Source organism: Schistocerca cancellata, chromosome 9 (genome assembly GCF_023864275.1).
Source record: "Schistocerca cancellata isolate TAMUIC-IGC-003103 chromosome 9, iqSchCanc2.1, whole genome shotgun sequence".
Taxonomy (NCBI): domain Eukaryota; kingdom Metazoa; phylum Arthropoda; class Insecta; order Orthoptera; family Acrididae; genus Schistocerca; species Schistocerca cancellata.
In genome coordinates this window covers 135,380,014-135,406,412 of record NC_064634.1, presented here as the reverse complement: position 1 = coordinate 135,406,412, position 26,399 = coordinate 135,380,014, and positions in this window count along the sequence as shown.

The following is a 26,399-nucleotide window of genomic DNA, read 5'->3' as shown; positions in this document are numbered from 1 at the left end:
TTGTTTTAAAATGAGGCCGCGTTCATTGTCAATACGTCCCAGAGATGGCAGCACCGTACGACAGATGGAATTTTACCGCTAGCGGAGAGAATGTGAACTGTTTTAAATACTTAAAATGGCGACGTTTTCCTTACTTGAACAGCGTGCAATCATTCGTTTTCTGAATTTGCGTGGTGTGAAACCAATTGAAAGTCATTGACAGTTGAAGGAGACATGTGGTGATGGAGTTATGGATGTGTCGAAAGCGCGTTCGTGGGTGCGACAGTTTAATGAAGGGAGAACATCGTGTGACAACAAACCGAAACAACCTCGGGCTCACACAAGAGAAAGTGGAGAGAATTGTTTTGGGGGATCGCCGAATGACTGTTGAACAGATCGCCTCCAGAGTTAGCATTTCTGAGGGTTCTGTGCACACAATCCTGCATGACGACCTGAAAATGCGAAAAGTGTCATCCAGGTGGGTGCCACAAATGCTGACGGACGACCACATGGCTGCCCGTGTGGCATGTTACCAAGCAATGTAGACGCGCAACGACAGCACGAATGGGACTTTCTTTTCGTCGGTTGTGATAATGGATGAGACATGGATGCCATATTTCAATCCAGAAACAAAGCGCCAGTCAGCTCAATGGAAGCACACAGATTCACCGCCACCAAAAAAACTTCGGGTAACCGCCAGTGCTGAAAAAATGATGGTGTCCATGTTCTGGGACAGCGAGGGCGTAATCCTTACACATTGCGTTCCAAAGGGCACTACGGTAACAGGTGCATCCTACGAAAATGTTTTGAAGAATAAATTCCTTCCTGCACTGCAACAAAAACGTCCGGGAAGAGATGCGCGTGTGCTGTTTCACCAAGACAACGCACCCGCACATCGAGCTAACGTTACGCAACAGTTTCTTCGTGATAACAACTTTGAAGTGATTCCTCATGCTCCCTATTCACCTGACCTGGCTCTTAATGACTTTTAGCTTTTTCCAACAATGAAAGACACTCTCCGTGGCCGCACATTCACCAGCCGTGCTGCTATTGCCTCAGCGATTTTCCAGTGGTCAAAACAGACTCCTAAAGAAGCCTTCGCCGCTGCCATGGAATCATGGCGTCAGCGTTGTGAAAAATGTGTACGTCTGCGGGTCGATTACGTCGAGAAGTACCGCCAGTTTCATCGATTTTGGGTGAGTAGTTAATTAGAAAAAAAATCGGAGGCCTTAGAACTTGAATGCACCTCGTACGTGTTCACCTAGCGCGACCGACCAGAGACGCGCGCGCAGTCGCAGTCGCGAGCTGTGGCCGAACGCAGGTGAAAGTTGCATCTTGGCGCCGTTGATGACGTGTCTGGAAGGGAGCTAAGACTTATTTACAGACCGCAGACGCTCCAGGCTTGGAGTGCACGTGGGTTCGTTGCTACCCTCGCTCTAACTGCGGTCCGGCGAAGACACTGCTGAAATCCATTCCAGAATAGCACAAGCTGATTTCTCCTTAGCGATTCTAACAGACCATGCCTAACGTGTGGTTCACGCTTCGCAAGTGCATCTAGCAATGTTCTCAATCTTATATTGAAACCATATTGCTATCTAAAATAATAACCAAGTCGAACTCTAGTAAATTGGATAGTCCCCAAGAAATACTTAACTTGCACTTTTGTAGGAGTTTTCGAGTTGTCTCAGCTTGTATCCACGTAAATTCGTGCCCTAACAGAACCTCTTTACGAAAATAACGCACAATAACGTCGAATGTAGTTTTCCTCGCGCACCTAACGTGGTACCCACTCCATCACGTGCTACCCTTCCTGCTCTCAACATACGCAAATGTTCTCACCGCTATGTAGATGCTCCTATATCTAAGCACAAAGGATGTGAATGAATGGAGCATTATGATTGGCTATTATCGAATTTACTTGCCGAATTACTGATACAGCCGATATCAAGGTACTGTCCGCCTTTTTTCTTTTTTGCAGACGAGACTTTCAGCGGTTATTTTACACAGATCGCCATATTGCACTGACAATTAAATCGTACAAACTACCATACATATTGTCAAATACGGAAAGCCTCTTACGATGGGACACACAGTCATCCTCTCTACTCGTGCCATAACATAAACCATAGTAACTTTACAACGCAATATACACACATTTTACACAATGTAAGCCACAGTAAAGAAAGGTTGTATACATGGAAGAACCCTGGAGATACTAAAAGGTATCAGATAGATTATATAATGGTAAGACAGAGATTTAGGAACCAGGTTTTAAACTGTAAGACATTTCCAGGTGCAGATGTGGACTATGACCACAATCTATTGGTTATGAACTGTAGATTAAAACTGAAGAAACTACATAAAGGTGGGAATTTAAAGAGATGGGACCTGAATCGACTGAAAGAACCAGAGGTTGCACAGAGTTTCAGGGAGAGCATAAGGGAACAATTGACAGGAATGGGGGAAAGAAATACGGTAGAAGTAGAATGGGTAGCTTTGAGGTATGAAGTAGTGAAGGCAGCAGAGGATCAAGTAGGTAAAAAGACGAGGGGTAGTAGAAATCCTTGGGTGACAGAAGAAATACTGAATTTAATTCATGAAAGGAGAAAATATAAAAATGCAGTAAATGAAGCAGGCAAAAAGGAATAAAAAAGTCTCAAAAACGATATCGACAGGGTGTGCAAAATGGCTAAGCAGGGATGGCTAGAGGACAAATGTAAGGATGTAGAGGCTTATCTCACTAGGGGTAAGATAGATACTGCCAACAGGAAAATTAAAGAGACATTTGGAGAAAGGAGAACCACTTGCATGAATATCAAGAGCTTTGATGGAAACCCAGTTCTAAGCAAAGAAGGGAAAGCAGAAAGGTGGAAGGAGTATATACAGGGTCTATACAAGGGCGATGCACTTGAGGACAATATTATGGAAATGGAAGAGGATGTAGATGAAGATGAAATGGGAGATACGATACTGCGTGAAGAGTTTGACAGAGCACTGAAAGACCTGAGTCGAAACAAGGCCCCGGGAGTAGACAACATTCCATTAGAACTACTGACAGCCTAGGGAGAGCCAGTCCTGACAAAACTCTACCATCTGGTGAGCAAGTTGCATGAAACAGGCGAAATACCCTCAGACTTCAAGAAGAATATAATAATTCCAATCCCAAAGAAAGCAGGTGTTGACAGATGTGAAAATTACCGAACAATCAGTTTAATAAGCCACAGCTGCAAAATACTAATACGAATTCTTTACAGACGAATGGAAAAACTAATAGAAGCCGACCTCGGGGAAGATCAGTTTGGATTCCGTAGAAATACTGGAACACGTGAGGCAATACTGACCTTACGACTTATCTTAGAAGAAAGATTAAGGAAAGGCAAACCTACGTTTCTAGCATTTGTAGACTTAGAGAAATCTTTTGACAATGTTGACTGGAATACTCTCTTTCAAATTCTAAAGGTGGCAGGGGTAAAATACAGGGAGCGAAAGGCTATTTACAATTTGTACAGAAACCAGATGGCAGTTATAAGAGTAGAGGGGCATGAAAGGGAAGCAGTGGTTGGGAAGGGAGTGAGACAGGGTTGTAGCCTTTCCCCGATGTTAGTCAATCTGTATATTGAGCAAGCAGTAAAGGAAACAAAAGAAAAATTTGGAGTAGGTATTAAAATACAGGGAGAAGAAATAAAAACTTTGAGGTTCGCTGATGACGTTGTAATTCTGTCTGTCAGAGACAGGAAAGGACTTGGAAGAGCAGTTGAACGGAATGGACAGTGTCTTGAAAGGAGGACATAAGTTGAACATCAACAAAAGCAAAAAGAGGATAATGGAATGTAGTCGAATTAAGTCGTGTGATGCTGAGGGAATTAGATTAGGAAATGAGACACTTAAACTAATAAAGGAGTTTTGCTATTTGGGGAGCAAAATTACTGATGATGGTCGAAGAAGAGAGGATATAAAATGTAGACCGGCAATGGCAAGGAAAGCGTTTCTGAAGAAGAGAAGTTTGTTAACATCGAGTATAGATTTAAGTGTCAGGAAGTCATTTCTGAAAGTATTTGTATGGAGTGTAGCCATGTATGGAAGTGAAACATGGACGATAAATAATTTGGACAAGAAGAGAATAGAAGCTTCCGAAATGTGGTGCTACAGAAGAATGCTGAAGATTAGATGGGTAGATCACATAACTAATGAGGAAGTATTGAATAGGATTGGGGAGAAGAGAAGTTTGTGGCACAACTTGACCAGAAGAAGGGATCGGTTGGTAGAACATGTTCTGTGGCATCAAGGGATCACCAATTTAGTATTGGAGGGCAGCGTGGAGGGTAAAAATCGTAGAAGGAGACCAAGAGATGAATACACTAAGCAGATTCAGAAGGATGTAGGCTGCATTAGGTACTGGGAGATGAAGAAGCTTGCACAGGATAGAGTAGCATGGAGAGCTGCATCAAACCAGTCTCAGGACTGAAGACCACAACAACAACAACAAGCCACAGTAACTTTACAATACAATATATACACATTTTACACAAACAGTGCAGTTATCTTTTATATCTGTACAGCACCAGAAAAAATTATCGTATACTTACACTCACACAGGCATATGTCACGATTCTCCCCAATCCTAGGAAAGCACCGTCCACCTTTTTTTTCTTTCTACAGACGTGACATTCAGCTGCAATAAATTATTTTTCACTGATCGCTATATTGCACCGACAACTAAACGTCGCAAAGTGCCATACATATCGTCAAATACGTAAAGACACCTATTCATTTACACTGTCCGCCCACTAGTGCCAGGGGCTTGAATATTAGTGCGTGAAACTGATCTCCATCTCAGCAGTATGTCAACGCATACCATGTCGATGTAGTAAACATACAATTCGTATTCTATGCAATACAAAATCACCCCTTTTACATCAGAAAGCCCTCAGGGAATCGAAGTCATTCTCAGAACTGATGTGCAAAGACAGGCTCGTTTCCCCCTCGGTACAAAAGCTCTACTGTTTCTGGTCCGGACCTGCCTGCTTGCTTGCGTTTCTACACCCATCTCCAGACTCTGGGATTACATGAACACAAGTATTTCCGCGTCGTCTGCCATATTATATCATTTTCCCTGTACTTCTCGATATCAAGCACACAGCAGTAGCTGCTCGATCGTTCATGCAACATAATTCCGAAGATATAGACTGGAAATTATTTCTCTACAAACCCGAAACTTTAGCTAGGTGGAGCATGCTCGAGACGTGTGAGTAACTGGAAACAAACAGATGAAAAATGATATTCCCACTCTCGAATACCGATCTCGCTGATGTAACGGATTCCAAATCATTGCTATAATTTACAAGCCAACTAAGGTCTTTCCCATGTCTAGAGAACAGGCAAACGTGTTTTCCACATGCCAAATGCACACACCACAATAATCTTCCCTCAACAAAATGAAGATGCGAAATGTGCAGAAGCAGTTAACTGAACAATTTACATGGGAGGGTGAAACACGTATGTATTCATTACAAGCGATGGCGAGGCATGATAGAATTTCTGACCAGAGAATTATTTATCATTGCTAGTCTGCGCTTGACCGCGCGAGACGACAGTAGTAGCGTGTAGTGAGTCGGCAGGAACAGTAGCACGTAGCGAGTCGGCAGGAACAGTTGTTATATGTAGCGAGTCGGGAGAGGTAGTACTCAGTCGACAATAGTAGCGAGTGGACGATTGTACTGAGCGGGCGTCGGCATGCGTCGGCGGCGTGCTCTTCTCGCGACTCTGGTCACGGTTCGGGACGATGTATATTGTTATAGAAGGTAATGAAGCAGCATTGCGCAAATCTAATAATGTATGTTAATTGTAATTAATTTGCTCAAAAAATGCCCCAATAATAATTTTTTTATAAAGTAACTTTTTTAAAGAAAAACATTCATTTCAATTTAAAGAATATTTCCTATGAATTTCCTCCAAGAATCAAAATTAAATATAAGCCAGCATTGCACGAAGCTGTGTAAAAGGATCTACAATTAAGAGCAGATATAGAGATGCAGTTTTTTTATTGAGGTAAGGATCTTTTGCTATTTTTATTCTGAATACAGGGCCGAAGGTCAGCGCTGCTGCCCTTATAAAAATTTATCAGGTTTAATTATTTCTGTTCAGATGTTACATTCAGTTCATGATTCATTATTTAATTAATATTATTGTGGGTTTATGATCAATCATCATTCTTTAATTTTGTAGGGAAGTTAACATTCTGGCACATTTTTATTATCATTGACATTTTACTATTTCTGCGGGGAGGTGAGAAGGGAATAATAGTCCAGCGCAAACGCACTTCCATACGGTATCTTCTCAAATTTTCCACATACACAGGCATACAGAAAACAGGGCAAACGTCCTCTGAATGTGGAGGTGACTGGATACAGTCGAGTACAGTGCTATATTACGACTCGCGATCAGTGGATCTGGGCTACGTGTTGGCAGCTGTGCTACATTTACAGGCAATCCTTGAACACAGAACGAGGTGTTATGTCTTGATCGCATGGATAGATCTGACCTAAAATCGATAGAACTGCGAAAAATGACTAGGGAATAGGTATAAATTGACGGAATATACACCAAAATGCTGTGAAATTGAGGAAGTACTCCTGTATCTTCTGGTACACGCAGAACGAATCAATCTATGCCGCACTTCTCCGCCGCGCGGGATTAGCCGCACGGTCTTGGGGTCCTGCTGTTTGCAAGACAACAACCATCTGCACGAACAGTTCGACGACGTTTGCAACAGGATGGACTATCAGTTCGGAGACCGTGGCTGCGGTTACCCTTGACGCTGCATCACAGACAGGAGCGCCTGCGATGGTCTACTCAACGACGGACCTGGGTGCACGAATGGCAAAACGTAATTTTTTCGGATGAATCCAGATTCTGTTTACAGCATCGTGATATCCGCATCAATGTTTGGCGACATCGCGGTGAACGCACATTGGAAGCGTGTATTCGTCATCGCTATACTGGCGTATCACCTGGCGTGATGGTATGGGGTGCCATTGGTTACACGTCTCGGTCATGTCTTGTTCGCACTGACGGCACTTTGAGCAGTGGACGTTACATTTCAGATGTGTTACGACCCGTGGCTCTACCCTTCATTCGACGCCTGCGAAATCCTACATTTCAGCAGGATAATGCACGCCCGCAAGCTGCAGGTCCTGTACGGGCGTTTCTGGCTACAGAAAATGTTCGACTGCTGCCCTGGCCAGCACATTCTCCAGATCTCTCACCAATTGAAAACGTCTGGTCAATGGTGGCCGAGCAACTGGATCGTCACAATACGCCAGTCACTACTCTCGATGAATTGTGGTATCGTGTTGAAGTTGCATGGGCAGCTGTACCAGTACACACCATCCAAGCTCTGTTTGACTCAATACGCAGGCGTATGAGGCCGTTATTACGGCCAGAGGTGGTTGTTCTGGGTACTGATTTCTCATTATCTATGCAGCCAAAGTGCGTGAAAATGTAATCACATGTCAGTTCTAGTATAATATATTTGTCCAATGAATACCCGTTTACCATCTGCATTTTTTCTTGGTGTAGCAATTTTAATGGCCAGTAGTGTATTAGGGAAGTTCTTTCGGTGGCGTGACTCTGAACTTCAGTCGATGAATAATGGTGACAGCGACCGCCGTGAGGCCTGGATGGGCCGCACGGGCGCCCTTTAGAGGTGAGGCGGACAGCTGTTGCAGCGGGCGGTGGACCGGTCGCCCTCGCGGCGAGTCACGGCGCGGCCTCCGCCCACGCGTGTCGACGACACACGCCAGCCGGCGGGAAGGGTGTGTCCGACAGGCACCGCCGATTCCCAGAACCAGCTGCGTGGGCCACACAATGGCTTCGTGACCCAGCCAACTCAAAAGACACCTCGGAACATGGCTGCCCAACAAACTTTTAGGGAATTGAAAACCACAATTGATAGAAAATTTTTTCGTTTCGACCTATGGGATCAACATCGGAAGCGTCTGACTTTTTAAACTAGTAAACTAAACATAAAACAACTGGTAGCCAAGACAGGCACCGTCAAAAGAGGTGAAGTAATAAAACTGCTGTCTTTCGTCGATGCTACATTAAGGGCCAGTACACACGTACCAACTTATCGTCCGACCAACCAACCAACCAATTTCGTGGCAGCCTACACACGTCCCACCCAACTGCACTCAGCGACTACAGCGTCGCCCTATGCCTATCGCTCGCTGCGAATTGTGTGTAGTACGTTCACTGAGGTTATTTTCGACGAGATGCTCTTTTTGACACAGGAACAAATACGGATGTGTCTTGGCTGCTTTATAGGTAATAAGTCCAAGAGAAGTCGAGAGGAAGCTGTGGACAAAGAAGCGGCTTATGCAAAAGAAGATATTCACCCACGCTCTGATACTTAAGGAGCATGGAGCCAATGATTGTCCTATCATCTAAGAACTGCTGAATATCATGCAACAATTCTTAACGAAAAGGAATACAATAATGAGCCACGCTGTCAAGTTGCGTAGAGAGAATGTTTGCTATGTTAAGATCTGCAGCCACTGGAGGAAGTTGGAGGATCAAACTCAGTGTTGTCCTATCTCCACAGTTTTTATCGAAAATGATTCCTGAAACCTGCAACGTAGTTTATAGTTTCCTGAGGTAATATAACAAAGTAATGGAAAACAAATAAAAAACAAGGAAGCGAGTACTTCTTTGTTTCTGTACGTTTCATTGCCGTCTACCTCAAGCGTTTGGAATCTATATCTCTCTATACAAGGTTATAAATACAAAATAAAAACAGGGGTAATGCAGAGGTAGGTTTAGTAATGAATAAAAAAAACTACGAAAAGCAAAGTGAACGCATTATTGTAGCCAAGATAGACACGAAGCCCACGCCTACTACAGTAGTACAAGTTTATATGCCAACTAGCTCCGCAGACAACGAAGAGATTGAAGAAACTTATGTTGAGATAGCAGAAATTATTCAGATAGTGAAGGGAGGCGAAAATTTAATAGTTATGGGGGACTGGAATTCGATAGTAGGAAAAGGAAAAGTTGTAGGTGAATATGGAATGGGGGTAAGGAATAAAAGGGGAAGCCCATAAATGAAGGTTGTATTCGTGGAAGAGGCCTGGAAGTACTGGGAGGTTCCTGATAGATTTTATAATGGTAAGACAGAGATTTAAAACCAGGTTTTAAATTGTAAGACATTTCCAGGGGCAGACATTGACTCTGACCACAATCTGTTGGTTATGAACTTTAGTTTGGAACTGAAGAAACTACGAAAAGTTGGGAATTTAAAGAGATGGGATCTGGATAAACTGAAAGATCCAAAGGTTGTAGAGAGTTTCAGAGAGAGCATTAGGGAATGATTGGCAAGAACGGGGGAAAGAAATACAGTAGAAGAAGAATGAGTAGCTTTGAGAGATGGAATAGTGAAAGCAGCAGAGGGTCAAGTAGGTAAAAAGACGAGAGCTAATAGAAATCTTTGGGTAACAGAAGAGATATTGAATTTAATTGATGTAAGGAGAAATACAAAAATGCAGTAAATGAAGTAGGCAAAAAGGGAATACAAACGTCTCAAAAATGAGATCGACAGGAAGTGCAAAATGGCTAAAGAGGGATGGCTAGAGGACAGATGTAAGGATGTAGAGGCACATATCACTAGGGGTATGATAGATACTGCCTACATGAAAATTAAAGAGACCTTTGGAGAAAAGAGAACCACTTGCATGAATATCAAGAGTTCAGATGGAAACCCAGTTCTAAGCAAAGAAGGGAAAGCAGAAAGGTGGAAGGAGTATATAGAGGGTCTATACAAGGGCGATGTTCTTGAGTACAATATTATAGAAATGGAAGAGAATGTATATGAAGATGAAATAGGAGATATGATACTGCGTGGAGAGTTTGACAGAACACTGAAAGACCTGAGTCGAAACAAGGCCCCGGGAGTAGACAACATTCCATTAGAACTACTGACAGCCTTGGGAGAGTCAGGCCTAACAAAACTCTACCGCCGGCCGAGGTCGCCGAATGGTTCTAGGTGCTACAGTCTGGAACCGCGCGACCACTACGGTCGCAGATCGAATCCTGCCTCGGGCATGGATGTGTGTGATGTCCTTAGGTTGGTTAGGTTTAAGTAGTTCTAAGTTCTAGGGGACTGATGACCTCAGAAGTTAAATCCCATAGTGCTCAGAGCCACTTGAACCAAAACTCTACCATCTAGCGAACAATATGTATGCGACAGGCGAAATACACTCAGACTTCAAGAAGAATATAATAATTCCAATCCCAAAGAAAGCAGGTGTTGACAGAAGTGAAAATTACCGAACTATCAGTTTAATAAGCCACGGCTGCAAAATACTAACACGGATTCTTTACCGACAAATGGAAAAACTGGTAGAAGCCGACCTCGGGGAAGATCAGTTTGGATTCCGTAGAAATGTTGGAACACGTGAGGCAATACTGACCCTACGACTTATCTTAGAAAATAGAATAAGGAAAGGCAAACCTACGTTTCTAGCATTTGTAGTCTTAGAGAAAGCTTTTGTCAAGGTTGACTGGAATACTCTCTTTCAAATTCTGAAGGTGGCAGTGGTCAACTACAGGAAGTGAAAAGCTATTTACAATTTGTACAGAAAGCAGATGGCAGTTATAAGAGTCGAGGGACATGAAAGGGAAGCAGTGGTCGTAGCCTATCCACGATGTTATTCAATCTGTATACTGAGCAAGCAGTAAAGGAAACAAAAGAAAAATTCGGAGTAGGTATTAAAATCCATGGAGAAGGAACAGAAACTTTGAGGTTCGCCGATGATATTGTAATTCTGTCAGAGACAGCAAAGGACCTGGAAGAGCAGCTGAACGGAATGGACAGTGTCTTGAAAGGAGGATATAAGATGAACATCAACAAAAGCAAAACGATGATAATGGAATTTAGTCGAATTGAATCGGGTGATGCTGCGGGAATTAGATCAGGAAATGAGACGCTTAAAGTAGTAAATGAGTTTTGCTGTTTGGGGAGCAAAATAACTGGTGATGGTCGGAGTAGAGAGGATATAAAATGTAGAATGTCAGTGGCAAGGAAAGCGTTTCTGAAGAAGAGAAATTTGTTAACATCGAGTATAGATTTAAGTGTCAGGAAGTCGTTTCTGAAAGTATTTGTATGGAGTGTAGCCATGTATGGAAGTGAAACGTGGACGATAAATAGTTTAGACCAGAAGAGAATAGAAGCTTTCGAAATGTGATGTTACAGAAGAATGCTGAAGATTAGATGGGTAGATCACATAACTAATGCGGAGGTAATGAATAGAATTTTAGAGAAGAGAAATTTGTTGCACAACTTGACTAGAAGAAGGGATCGGTTGGTAGGCGTATTCTGAGGCATCAAGGGATCACTAATACAGTATTGGAGGGCAGCGTGGAGGGTAAAAATCGTAGAGGGAGACCAAGAGATGAATACACTAAACAGATTCAGAAGGATGTAGGTTGCAGTAGGTACTGGGAGATGAGGAAGCTTGCACAGGACAGGATAGCATGGCGAGCTGCATCAAACCAGTCTCTGGACTGAAGACCACAACAACAACAACGTCCTCATATCCCTAAAACCAGGTAGTGGCAGTTGCGTCATACAGTGCTTACACCACTCTGTCAAATGAGGACTACACAACATGCATAAAAAAGTCGAGGCATTACAGTGACATTCCAGGTATATTGCATAGTCCTCTTGTAACAGAGTAGTGTAAGTATTGTATGATGTAATTATCACCAACTGATTTTATGGCTCTGAGGTTGGCAATACGTATTCCCGAAACTAATAATCCAATAATTGTGTTTAAGTAGCGATCTTGGAAAATAAATTGGTCTTCAAAAGATGACCTTAATACGAAATTATAGAACGCTTGCTGCACTGACTGATCACGTCAGGCAACCATATCAAGATATTGCCCGCCGGCACACGGTGGAGGTTCTTCTGCTTGTCTTCGTGCTTGCCAAACTCCACCTTGGCCAGAAAGGTCGCCGGATTATGGGTAGGATCGTCCAACTATCTTGGGATTTTGACGATGTGGCTCCCAATTGGACAGATTTTGACACGATGTCTCTCAGGAGTATATGCAAAACTCTGTTAATGAATATTAACCCGACTAACTGCCTGCATAAGGGCCAGAGGTGGTCCAATGCGGTGTTGACTCGCTCATAGTTTGAAGCTCTTGGTCTTGAATAAATCATCAAATTTTTTTCTGAAACTTTAATAATTTGTCTCTCTGTACATGTACATCACACCTACCGAATTCCGTCCCGTTCCTATAGTTCCTTCGTGGTGTGTCATTTATTTTATTTTTTTACTTTATTTCTTTGTTTTACTATGTATTTTCTTACGTACAGAATGTTGTAGTCTTGATCCTAACTGTTTTCTGTGATTGCATTGAAACGCTGATAATTTGATATCCGAACATGTAGTACACGTTATGCTAATTCGACATTTATTGAATGTCGTCTTCATGGTGTAGTTTTAATAGGCAGCAGTATACTAATGTAAGTCGCCAATAAGCTGTATAAAATAACTATTTCTGCACAGCTGTAAGCCTTATAATGCTGTTTGGAACAAAAATCATCGAGAACTTAAAATTTATAATTTGCTGCCGACACTAACAACTTGTGAAGAAAAAGATTGTAATCGTCTGTACATTTGTCCCCCACAGGAAGTGTTTCACTACTGCAGGATGTACCCAATCATGGCGCCAGCCAGAAACTAGTAGAGCAGTGTTATAAATATTCACCATTCACTGTCAGGTTGAAGGTCATGTGTTGTAAATACTTCCACATAACCACTGATAAAATCACGGAAATATTGGGTACTTGAATTAATTATCGCTGTTTGTTGGACGGTCACTTATTTATTTTGCTGCTACGCGGTTCGATGGTTCACACCCTGATCTTCAGGTGGAGAACTGTTTAGTTGCGTAGCTGATGTTAGTGAAGGGCAAAGACGCTTTTCCGCAGCAGCAGACCAAGTGCAAGGCGGGTTACGTTGCGTCTTTTGCTGGAGATAAAATTGTGTGTTTTAGAAAAGGCACTGTTACAAGTTTACAAAAGAAGACGGCTTTCTGAGAGTAAAGTGTACTTAGAAGGGAAGTAGAATCGAGAAGAGGCTGCATACTGCTGCTTGTTGCATGTGTTCCCCACTCTACATTAGGCTTACACTGTCACTTCAAAGATGTTATACATATCAGAGATATTCTTGCTTACATTTAGTACAAAGATAACTGAAATATGAAATTGCTGAACTTCGCTATTCCTTACTTTACATCTCAATTGAGTTATTATAGTAAATGGTTATACACATAAATACATAAATATGTTTCTTTTATTTTACAGGATATGAATGGGCTGCAACAGAATATATATATATATATATATATATATATATATATATATATATATATATATATATATATATATATATTAGGTTGAGCTTATTCGAAAACGAATGGAAGACTGTGGATAACTTGCTGTGCAATGAAGTTGTAAATTATGGAAATACTTTCAGCTTTTGAAAAAGTTGGTTGACCCTTTTTCACTATTGTTAAGGAGGCGATTGTCCCAAGGTTCTTTCTGTGGATGTAGATTTCTAATTCTTCATACAGGATTATTTTGTCTCCTTTGTCTGATGTGTGTGGTACTCTGAGATTGCTTTCTACACTGTCAAATGGATGCCTGTGTAATTTGTATGGGAGATTATTGTACATTTGTGGAGTGTGTTTTATTGGCAGGCGTTTATGTGTTCTTTGAATCTAGTGTGGAATTTATGGCCTATTTGACCTTCATACTGAGCTGGGCATTTAGTCCACATGATTTTATATATGCAAGTGGATGAAAATTTATTTTGGCTCCTTTTAAAGTTATGAGGTAGTTTGTGGCAAATTCTGTTGTTTGTTTGGAATTCAGTTCTTATTTTATGTCTCCTGAGACGTTTTCGACCTTGAACCTCATCGACTGGAGTAGAATTGTCTTCAGTGATGAATCCCACTTCGAATCGAACCCCAATGAATAGTGTAGACGTATCTGGAGAGGCACTGCACGGCGCTGGGGTGCCAACGCGAGTGTCGCCCGCCATACGGGTCTACAACGAACATTTTGCCACGACTGCCATCCGTGGTATCCCTACAGCCCAGCGGTACATCGACGATATTCTACTCCCCATTTTGTTACCCTTCATAACAAGGCATCCCGGGTTTACATTTCAGCAAGATACTGACCGTCCACAGACGGCGAGAGCTTCTACTGCATATCTTGGTGCTTTACAAGCTCTACCTTGGTCAGTTAAGTCACAGAATCTGTCCCCACCTGACGTTTGGAGCGTGATGGGCAGGGCCCTTCATCCAGCTCGGCTTTAGACGATCTAACGCGCCAGTTGAACAGAATTTGGCACTGTATCCGTTAGGAGGACATCCAACAACTCTGTGTATCAATGCCAAGCCGAATAGCTGTTTGCGCAAGGGCCAGAGGTAGACCAACGATTTACTACCTTCCTCAATTTGTGAAGCTCTTTGTAACGAAACTGTTGTTACTTGGGGAGAAAGTGAAATTTTGCTGGGGCGAAAATTTTCAACATCGGAAAGAGATTATTTGATTTAAACCAAAAATCTCAAAAATTTGTTGTTGTTCTTGTGTTCCATAGACATCAAGAAACGTGTGATCATGGGGGTGTTTTTTACTGATCACATTGGCCTCCACCACTCAAAGAACTACTTTGAGACAAATGCAAATGTTTACTGCTAGAACAGTTTCCAAAACATTACACTTTAGTAATTAATTCTGCAGCGAACCTTATATAGTTTCTTATACGTATCTTAGTTCGGTGTAACTCGGAGTAATCTGCTTCCTGCTGCTGCTGAAGTAGTCGTTACCTCGATCCATTTCCTCTGCTAACTGGATCAAGTTAAGTGAATCCCATGAAATAATCCAGCTACCAATTCGTTTTATAGTGGTTCATTTATGACAAGCTGCACCATTTCTTCTTAGTGTGAGCGCACTCCACATAACAGGCTACATAGGCACAATACTGTATTACAACCATCAGAGTGTTTCACAGACGTGCGACACAGTGGTTGCGTCTCAAAACTGTCTCCAGCTGACCATCCTTGAGACTTGTGCTCCTCCTATTGATACGTTTTTTAAAAATCAAGTCAACAAAACTACAATGTAAATTTATTAAACTAACAATTAAAAGTTTAACATTTTGATTGCTTATTTTATGCTGAAACTGACGTATACAATAAAAAAGTAAACAAATTGAATAATAAATTTTATGAGATTTAATGTATTACGCGAAATCACTTATTAGATACCATCGGAATTACGGAACTTTCAAAACAGGAATGTAAAACAAAAGGGTTGTTTTATTTCATCTTTTTCGTGAATAAATTACCCAATTTTTCTGATACGGTAATCACATGTTTGTCTGCATACGTACACCACATGTGCCGATTTCCACTCATTCGGATAATTCCTTCATGGTGCGCTGCCTTCTTTTTTTCGTCTTGGATTGTACATTTCAATAGTAGTTGTTTGAAAGTGCAAGAAAAACATCCATGCTGTTTCATTACATCTACACGCGCACTCTGCAAACCACTGTGAAGTATATGGCAGGCGGTACTTCCTATCGTATCTGTCACTAGAGCTTCTTGCAGTTCCATTGACGTGTGGAGTGCAGGAAGAATGATTGTTTAGCGCATTTGTGAACGCTGTAATAAGTGATTCCCGGCGGGGTCAGGGATTTTCTCTGCCTCGTGATGACTGGGAGTTGTGTGATGTCCTTAGGTTAGTTAGGTTTAAGTAGTTCTAAGTTCTAGGGGACTGATGACCATAGATGTTAAGTCCGTCTCAGAGGCATTTGAATCATTTTTGTAATAAGTGTAATCTTGTTCCTATGGGAACAATACGTAGTGGTTGCAGAACGTTCCACACACTTGAGCAGTATTCTAGACAAAGTCACACGAAAGTTTTGTAAGCAATCTCTCTTGTAGACTAAGCACATTTCCCTAGTATTCTACCAATGAACCGAAGACTGCCACCTATTTCATCCACAGCTGAGCCATTAATATCTATCAAGGACAAAAGAGCCGCAGTCAGTTTTGAATATGTAATTAAGTTTCAACTAACACATAGTGCAGTAGTGCCTGTAATGTCTTTCTGTACCAATAAATTGCCTTAAGGACACGACGCGGATGGCAGTTATTCACTCGAAAAGCACTACCCTTACAGACAGCGTATAACATTCCAGAAGGTTGCTGTAGATAACTATGAACGATCGAGCTGCAGGACAGTGTGAGTGCATTCCACCATTGTTCCCGAGGTACAATATTTAACTGCAAGTTGTTTACGTCCTTAGCGTAGCATCTCTCTGGTCTCGAAACGACTTCGTGGTCAGTCCTGACGCTGTGCACGCAACGGAGGGAGCCAGTTGAGATAATGGGAAGTGAAGCCGCCCCTGTGGTATGTCCGGAGATAAAAGGGAGAGCGACAACATGAGCGAGGCTTCCGCTGTATCGGAGGTATGCTAATGCGGCCAGAGCGCTGGCTGACAGGGATAACCTCTCAGCTGCATTGTTTTGTTCCCAAGAGCTCAGGCCCGATAACTAACGACTTTCCCTTTCATGATGCTACACAAAGGCTGTCGCTCCAGGACTGAATGCAGAGGACACTGAATGACGCATTGGACGCCGAATACTCGTACATGCAATAGTTTGGTAGATCCAATAAAAAAATCCAAAACTACATCTACGTCTACATACACACTCCACAAGTCACTGTTTGACATGGGTTGCCTTATACCAGTTCTAGTCACACCCTTTCTTGTCCCAACTCGTAAACGAAACGAGGAAAAATCGGTTGTCTAAATACCTCCATTCGAGCCCTGATTTCTCTTCTCTTGTCTTTGCCGTCCTTAGACGGTATGTACGTTGGTGGCAGTAGGATCCTGCTGCAGTCAGTCCCAAATGTCTGTTCACTAAATTTTGTCTTCCCCTCAAAGATTCTCATTTGAGTTCGCGGGGCCGGCCGTTGGGGCCGAGAGGTTCTAGGCGCTTCAGTCCGGAACGGCGTTGCTGCTACGGTCGCAGGTTCGAATCCTGCCTCAGGCGTGGACGTGTGTGATGTCCTTAGGTAAGTTAGATTTAAGTAGTTCTAAGTTCTAGGGGACTGATGACCTCAGATGTTAAGTACCATAGTGCTTAGAGCCATTTGAACCAAGTTCGCGGAGCATTTCCATAATAATCGCGTGCTGACCGAATCTACCAGTAACAAATCTAGCAGCCAGCCTCTAAATTGCTTCGATGTCTTCCTTGAATCCGACCTGATAAGGGTGCCAAACAAGCAGTACTCAAGAATGGGTCGCAGAAATGTTTTGTACGCGATCTCCTTAGCAGATGAGACACACTTTCGTACAATTCTTCCAATAAACCGAAGATGACCTTTCGCCTTCCCTACAATCGACCTTACATGCAAGCTCCATTTTATGTTGCTTTGCAACGTTACTCATAAATATTTAACTGACGTGATTAAGCCAAGTACCACATCACCAATATTGTATTCCAACATTACAATATTGTTTTTCCGACTCGTCAGCTTCAAGTGATTCAAAGGTGCTTCAAGTGATTCAAAGCAGTTTGCCACTTCATCTAACTGGGGTGAAATTACATTAGGTGTTCCACAAGGTTCGATCATGGATCGCCTCCTGTTCTTGATATATGTGAATGACCTCCCTTCTTATGTGAAATAAGATGCTGAACTGACACTGTTTGCTGATGATGTAAGCATAATTATTAATCAAGTAAAAAAAGGCCGATAGAAAATGATACAAATAAGGCTTTTGGAAAAGTTATTAATTGGTTTTCTGCTAATGGGCTTGCTCTGAACTTTGAAAAAACACAGTACATCCAATTTTCTGCTGCAATAAACATAAGACATCAAAAGAAGTCAGTAGCCAGGGCAGAGCATACTAAGTTTTTGGGTGTACATATTGATGAGAATCTTGATTGGAAAATTCATATTTTGGATCTCCTAAAGCGACTAGGTTCAGCAACTTTTGCAATCAGAATAATTGCCAATTTTGAGCATGTAGAAATTAGTAAGCTAACATTCTTTGCATACTTCCACTCTCTGATGTCATACGGAATAATATTCTGGGGCAACTCAACACTTAGGCAAAAGGTATTCACTGCTCAAAAGAAAGTAGTTAGAATAATGTGTGGGGTTCATAGTCGCACATCTTGTAGGCATCTGTTTAAAAGGTTAGGAATTCTTACAACTACTTCACAGTACATTTACTCAGTAACGAAATTTTTTCTCAACAACATGGACCAGTTTAAAATCAACAGAGACATTCGTGATTACATTACCAGAAAGAAAAAAGACCTAGACTATCCTTTACTTAAACTATCTTTGGCACAGAAAGGGGTAAAATATGCTGCTATAAATTTTTTTGAGAAATTACCAGATGAAATAAAATGTCTGACAGACAGCAGTAATAGTTTCAAAAACAAATTGCAATCATAACTCCTTCTATACCATAGATGAATTCTTGAATATGAGTAAATAAATCTGGAGATATAATAAATGCATTTTGTGCCATTTAAGGGAATGGGATAGGTAATAGAAACATTTAGGTATAGCACTATAATGTAAAAAAAAGTTGTTTCCTGTGCTCATTTCTTGTGCATTTGACACGTCCCATATCATAACGGTTTTTCCGTGCTATTTATCAATGGAACACGTAACTAACTAACCATGGACTTTCCGCATTTAGAGTAAGCTCCATTCATCACATCAAACAGAAACACTGTCTAAGTCATCATGTATCCTCCTGCAGCCATTCAACGGCGGCACTTTCCCGTACACCGCAGAATTATCAGCAAACAGCTGCAGATTGCTGCTCACCCTACCCGTCACACTTTGTTTATGGGAGGAACGGGAGTGGTACTATCATGATTCCCTGAGACACTACTGCCTATAGCCTTGTCTCTGTTGAAGAACTGCCCGACAACGTACTGAGTTCTATTACTTAAGAAGTCTTCGAGCCACTCACATATCTAGAAACTTATTCCGTAAGCTCGTGCCTTCTTTAACAGTCCGTAGGGGCACTTTGTCAAGCGCTTTCCGGAAATCTAGCAATATGGAATTTGCCTGTTGTCCTTTAGCCATAGTTCGCAGTTTGTCGTGCGAAGAACGAGCAAGATGAGTTTTGGACGAGCCAGGGTTTCTAATTCCGTGCTGATTTGTCAAAATGGCTCTGAGCACTATGGGACTCAACTGCTGAGGTCATTAGTCCCCTAGAACTTAGAACTAGTTAAACCTAACTAACCTAAGGACATCACAAACATCCATGCCCGAGGCAGGATTCGAACCTGCGACCGTAGGGGTCCTGCGGTTCCAGACTGCAGCGCCTTTAACCGCACGGCCACTTCGGCCGGCGCTGATTTGTCAGCTGAAGCTTTTCTCTCTCAGGGAAGTTTATTATATTCGATGTTAGAATATACTCAAGAATTCTGCAGGAAACCGATCTTAAAGACATTGTAATTTTGCGGGTCCGTTCTTTTACGCTTCTTATACTGGTAGTCACAAACTAACACTTGTCTCCAGTCGCTTGGGACTTTGTGCTGGGCGGGAGATTGGCGATAAACGCAAACTAAGTAACCGGTCAATGCCGAAAAGTATTCTGTATAAAACCATCTTGGGATTCTGCATGGATTTCCCGACATAATATGTTTTCAACTCTTTCAGCGGCCTTTCGACGGGAGGGATGCCTACTTTCATGTTTGCAGAGGTGAAATGACGGTGTATCTGTGCGATCTTCCCATGGAAATGATACTTTTAAAGGCGAAAATTAAAGATTCAGCTTTCCTTTGGCTTTCTTCTGTCGCCAGAGTGACCATGAGCTATCTTCAAAACTTTAGACTTAAATATCTTCAAAGCTATACTACTCTGAACCGCCACAGAAACTAGTATAGGCATGCGTTTTTAATAAAGAGACAAGTAAACAGGCAGAATACGACGCTGCGGTCGGCAACGTCTACGTAAGACAACAAGTGTCTGGCGCAGTTGTTAGATCGTTTACTGCTGCTAAAATAGCAGGTTAATAAGATTTAAGTAAGTTTGAACGTGGTGTTATGGCCGGTGCATGAGTGATGGGACACAGCATCTCCGAGGTAGCGACGAAGTCGGGATTTTCCCGTACGACCATTTCACGAGTGTACCGTGAATATCAGGAATTCGTTAAAACATCATATCTCGGACATCGTTGCGACCGGAAAAGGATCCTGCAAGAACGGGACTAACAACGACTGAAGGAATCGTTCAACGTGACATAAGTGCAACCCTTCCGCTAATTGCTGCAGATTTAAATGCTGGGCCATCAAGAAGTGTCAGCGTGCGACCCACTCTACGAAACCATCGATGTGGGTTTTCGGAGCTGAAGGCCCACTTGTGTACTCTTTGATGACTGCGTGATATAGAGCTTTACGCCTCGCCTGGGCCCGTCAACATCGACATTGGACTGTTGATGACTGGAAACATGTTGCCTGATAGGACGAGTCTCGTTTCAAATTGTATTGAGCGGATGGATGTGCAAGGGTATGGAGACAACCTCATGAACTCATGGACCCTGCATGTCAGCAGTGCACTGTTCAAGATGGTGGAGGCTCTGTAATGGTGTGGGGCGTGTGCAGCTTCCTGTCTGATCACCTGCATCCATTCATGTCCATTGTGCATTCCGGCGGATTTTGACAATTCCAGCAGGACAATGCGACACCCCACACGTCCAGAATAGCTACAGAGTGGCTCCAGGAACACTTTATTAAGTTTAAACACTTTCGCTGACCACCAAACTCCACTGAAATGAACATTGTTGAGCATATTTAGGATTCCTTGCAACATGCTGTTCGGAAGAGATCTCCACCCTCTCCTACGGATTTATGGACAGCCCTGCAGGATTCATGGTGTCAGTTCCCTCCAGCACTATTTCAGACATTAGTCGAGCCCATGCGACGTAGTGTTGTGGAACTTCTGCGTGCTCGCGGGGCCCTGCACGGTATTAGGCAAGTGTACCAGTTTCTTTCGCTCTTCAGTGTACATGATGGCTACTAGTTTTCAGCATGCAACTGGATAACTTATTAGATTTTGTTCTCTTATTGACAAACGTCTATAAGTGCACCCCTGCTGACATGGATAACATCCAATCGTTATTCAATTTCCCTCTTAGTACACTACTGGAACTCCATGGTGATGTTCAGTCGCATTGTGAATGCGTGTCTTCAAGTCCTTTAGGCCTGCAACTTTGGCCAGGTACACCCAACCCTTTACAAAATCCTTTAAGAAGAGGTTTGGTGTTGTGAAGTCAGCTGGTCATGGTACACACTGAACTGCATATCTCATCCAATCCACCGATTCGGAAACTTTTCATCGAGAAACTGACTGACCAGTCAGTTCGTGCTCCACCATGATAGAATAAGACGTCAGGATGAAGGTGTTTCAATGGTGGCACAGAAAACTCTTGTAATAATGCTCAGATAAACGTCACTGTTGGCCTCGCTGGAAAAGAATAGCCCAAAGAATCAAAAATGCAGTTGCACATAGGTCCGCGTCCCACACTGGCCGTGGGACTGTACCTTTCTACACTCCTGGAAATTGAAATAAGAACACCGTGAATTCATTGTCCCAGGAAGGGGAAACCTTATTGACACATTCCTGGGGTCAGATACATCACATGATCACACTGACAGAACCACAGGCACATAGACACAGGCAACAGAGCATGCACAATGTCGGCATTAGTACAGTGTATATCCACCTTTCGCAGCAATGCAGGCTGCTATTCTCCCATGGAGACGATCGTAGAGATGCTGGATGTAGTCCTGTGGAACGGTTTGCCATGCCATTTCCACCTGGCGTCTCAGTTGGACCAGCGTTCGTGCTGACGTGCAGATCGCGTGAGACGACGCTTCATCCAGTCCCAAACATGCTCAATGGGGGACAGATCCGGAGATCTTGCTGGCCAGGGTAGTTGACTTACACCTTCTAGAGCACGTTGGGTGGCACGAGAGACATGCGGACGTGCATTGTCCTGTTGGAACAGCAAGTTCCCTTGCCGGTCTAGGAATGGTAGAACGATGGGTTCGATGACGGTTTGGATGTACCGTGCACTATTCAGTGTCCCCTCGACGATCACCAGTGGTGTACGGCCAGTGTAGGAGATCGCTCCCCACTCCATGATGCCGGGTGTTGGCCCTGTGTGCCTCGGTCGTATGCAGTCCTGATTGTGGCGCTCACCTGCACGGCGCCAAACACGCATACGACCATCATTGGCACCAAGGCAGAAGCGACTCTCATCGCTGAAGACGACACGTCTCCATTCGTCCCTCCATTCACGCCTGTCGCGACACCACTGGAGGCGGGCTGCACGATGTTGGGGCGTGAGCGGAAGACGGCCTAACGGTGTGCGGGACCGTAGCCCAGCTTCATGGAGACGGTTGCGAATGGTCCTCGCCGATACCCCAGGAGCAACAGTGTCCCTAATTTGCTGGGAAGTGGCGGTGCGGTCCCCTACGGCACTGCGTAGGATCCTACGGTCTTGGCGTGCATCCGTGCGTCGCTGCGGTCCGGTCACAGGTCGACGGGCACGTGCACCTTCCGCCGACCACTGGCGACAACATCGATGTACTGTGGAGACCTCACGCCCCACGTGTTGAGCAATTCGGCGGTACGTCCACCCGGCCTCCCGCATGCCCACTATACGCCCTCGCTCAAAGTCCGTCAACTGCACATACGGTTCACGTCCACGCTGTCGCGGCATGCTACCAGTGTTAAAGACTGCGATGGAGCTCCGTATGCCACGGCAAACTAGCTGACACTGACGGCGGCGGTGCACAAATGCTGCGCAGCTAGCGCCATTCGACGGCCAACACCGTGGTTCCTGGTGTGTCCGCTGTGCCGTGCGTGTGATCATTGCTTGTACAGCCCTCTCGCAGTGTCCGGAGCAAGTATGGTGGGTCTGACACACCGGTGTCAATGTGTTCTTTTTTCCATTTCCAGGAATGTATTTTAAGCATAACTTGAGGACATTCTGATTCCCACATATGAAACTTATGACGATTCGGTGTGCTGGGTACACGAATAGATACTGTGTGCGGCAATCTGAAGTGGTGTACGCACTGCAAGCTGGTTACACTGTTTGTTCATGGGCTGCAGTGGTTGTCGCATCTGCACCTTGGAGGCATCAAGACGTAACCTGTTATGCAGGGCGTTGTGCACTTTTGGTAAGTGGCATTTTCAACTCTCTGGACGCCGTACGCACTGGTTTTGCCGGACTCCTTGCAAACGCCTGCCATTCCTTGTCCACCGTGGTCTGGAAAGGATGGACGACACTCCCCCTGTTTATGGAGAACACTGCGTTTTTCAATAAATGACGTATGCAAATCCTGAATACTTGTTCGGGACATTGGTTTTCTTCCATTCTGTGTCCGAAAGTTTCGTTGCACTTGGGTATGGGTCTTCGTCACTATGAATCATGCTGAACTTCCTTCTGTGGAGTCAACATTTGCCATCAAATCTGCGACGCACGGATGCACGCCAAGACCGTAGGATCCTACGCAGTGCCGTAGGGGACCGCACCGCCACTTCCCAGCAAAAATTATCCTGACACATGTTGAAAATCAGTTGCTGTTATCTCAATATATTTTAAAGTTATTACAGATAAAATTGTAAAGATAAGTTATGGACCCCATACGTATTTCTGAATTATTTATTGATGATGATGATGGTGATGATGAGGATGAAAATGATGATGATGGTGTGTTCTGCCCATTAGACAAGTCCATCACTACACATTCAGAATTCCTCCTGGTTTTCCGCCACCCTTTCCGTAACTGCGTATGATGCACAGTAATTCTTGATGTCGTCAATTTGCTGGTACCTTCTTCCTCTGGTCCGCTTACCCGGCACTATTCCTTCTACCATAATGCATCCATTATTATGCAGCCTCTTCTCATTCACTGTCCTAGCCAATTTCTTTGCCTGCATCATTTCGGAGTATGCTGATGCATTAGCTCCATACTTAACAATCACATACAACCACCGTTCGCTTCACGGAAGATCCGTACTCAAAGACTGGAAAGCAGCACAGGTCACACAAATATTCAAGAAAGGTAGTAGAAGTAATCCACTAAATTACAGGCCCATATCGTTAACGTCGATATGCAGCAGAATTTTGGAACATATATTGTGTTCGAACATTATGAATTACCTCGAAGACAAAAATGGCTCTAAGCACTATGGGACTTACCATCTGAGGTCCTCAGTCCCCTAGACTTAGAACTACTTAAACCTAACTAACCTAAGGACATCACACATATCCATGCCCGAGGCAGGATTCGAACCTGCGACCGTAGCAGCAGCGCGGTTCCAGACTGAAGCGCCTAGAACCGCTCGGCTACGGCGGCCGGCTTACCTCGAAGAAAACGGTCTATTGACACACCGTCAACATAGGTTTAGAAAACATCGTTCCTGTGAAACACAATTAGCTCTTTATTCACATGAAGTGTTGAGTGCTATTAGCAAGGGATTTCTGATCGATTCCTTATTTCTGGATCTCCGGAAGGCTTTTGACACTGTACCACACAAGCGGTTCGTAGTAAAATTGCGTGCTTAATTTAATAGCGTCTCATTTATGTGACTGGGTTTGCGATTTCCTGTCAGAGATGTCACAGTTCGTAGTAATTGGCGGAAAGTCATCGAGTAAAACAGAAGTGATTTCTGGCGTTTCCCAAAGTAGTGTTATAGGCCCTTTGCTATTCCTTATCTATATAAACGATTTGGGAGACAATCTGAGCAGCCATCTTCGGTTGTTTGCAGATGACGCTGTCGTTTATCGACTAATAAAATCATCAGAAGATCAAAACAAACTGCAAAACGAGTTAGAAAAGATATATGAATGGTGCGAAAAGTGGCAGTTGACCCTAGATAACGGAAAGTGTGAGGTCATCCACATGAGTGCTAAACTTCGGTTGCACGATATATGTCTAATCTAAAAGCCGGAAATTCAACTAAATACCTAGGTATTACAATTACGAACAACTTAAACAGGGAGTAACACAGAAAATGTTGTGGGGAAGGCTAACCAAAGACTGCGTTTTATTGGCAGGACACTTAGAAAATGTAACAGGAGACTGCCTGCACAACGCTTGTTCGTCCTCTTTTAGAAACACGTTTTGTATTATCGCCAAATATGGGAGAGAGTGTCACAAAAATGATACAGGATTTGAGGTGGACGTCGTTAAAAGAAAGGCGTTTTTCGTTGCGACGGAATCTTCTCACCAAATTTCCCCTCCGAATGCGAAAAAATTTTGTTCACGCCGACCTACATAGGGAGGAACGATCACCAGGATAAAATAGAAATCAGAGCTCGTACGAGAAGATGCGGGTGTTCATTCTTTCCGCGCGCTATAAGATATTGGAGTAATAAAGGATTGTGAAGGTGGTTCGATGAACTCTCTACCAGGCACTTAAATGTGTAGATGAAGATGTAGATGTTTCCAGTATTTGAATTTCCTCATTCATCCTATATAGCACAACCTCACTCTTTATTTATCTGTCCATTTCACATCTTCCTTTCTTTTCCAGATGCACATCTCAGAACCCTCCAAGCATTTCTCTCTTCTCCAGCTACACTCCATACAAAACACTGAACTAATCTTTTCCCTGATCGTTTATGTAATGAGCCACAAAAAATGGTTCAAATGGCTCTGAGCACTATGGGACTTAACATCTGGGGCCATCAGTCCCCCAACCACAGCGGAAACCCACTGGTAGCTTGCTAAGGCAGCAGCAGCAGCTGCAGCAGCCGCATCCGGCGGGGGTTCGCGGCCGCGCGCGTTGCGCGCTAAAGGCCGCTGCCTTAAGCCGTCGGCACAAGGACCTTGCTGTCGAACGTTAACGTTGAGCGTGCCGAGTTCAACGTGCAGCTGAACGCTCAGGAACGTTGCGACTTGTGCATACGGTACGTGGGCTCCGACGTGGTATGCGTGATCGCAACACACTCCAGCGGCAGTTGAGGGATGTTTCTAGTTCGTAAATCACATTGTTACTCAACGGGCGAGCGTAAAATTCCCACGTTAGCTCTATTAAGACGCACATTTCCTCCATCGTCCACGAAAAGGAAAGTACCATGTCCAATCAATAAGGACACAGGCTTATGAAAGTTCCATTACGAATAGTGCGTTATAAATTTGGAATACTTCTCCGCATAAGATAAACATTATTTCATCATTCCCACATTTTTGTAAAATCCAAAGATCAGTCTTACTTGATCACCGTTCCTACCCAGTAGCAGAATCTTTGCAACATGTGAATTACGGAGCGTAAAAGAAAAAGGA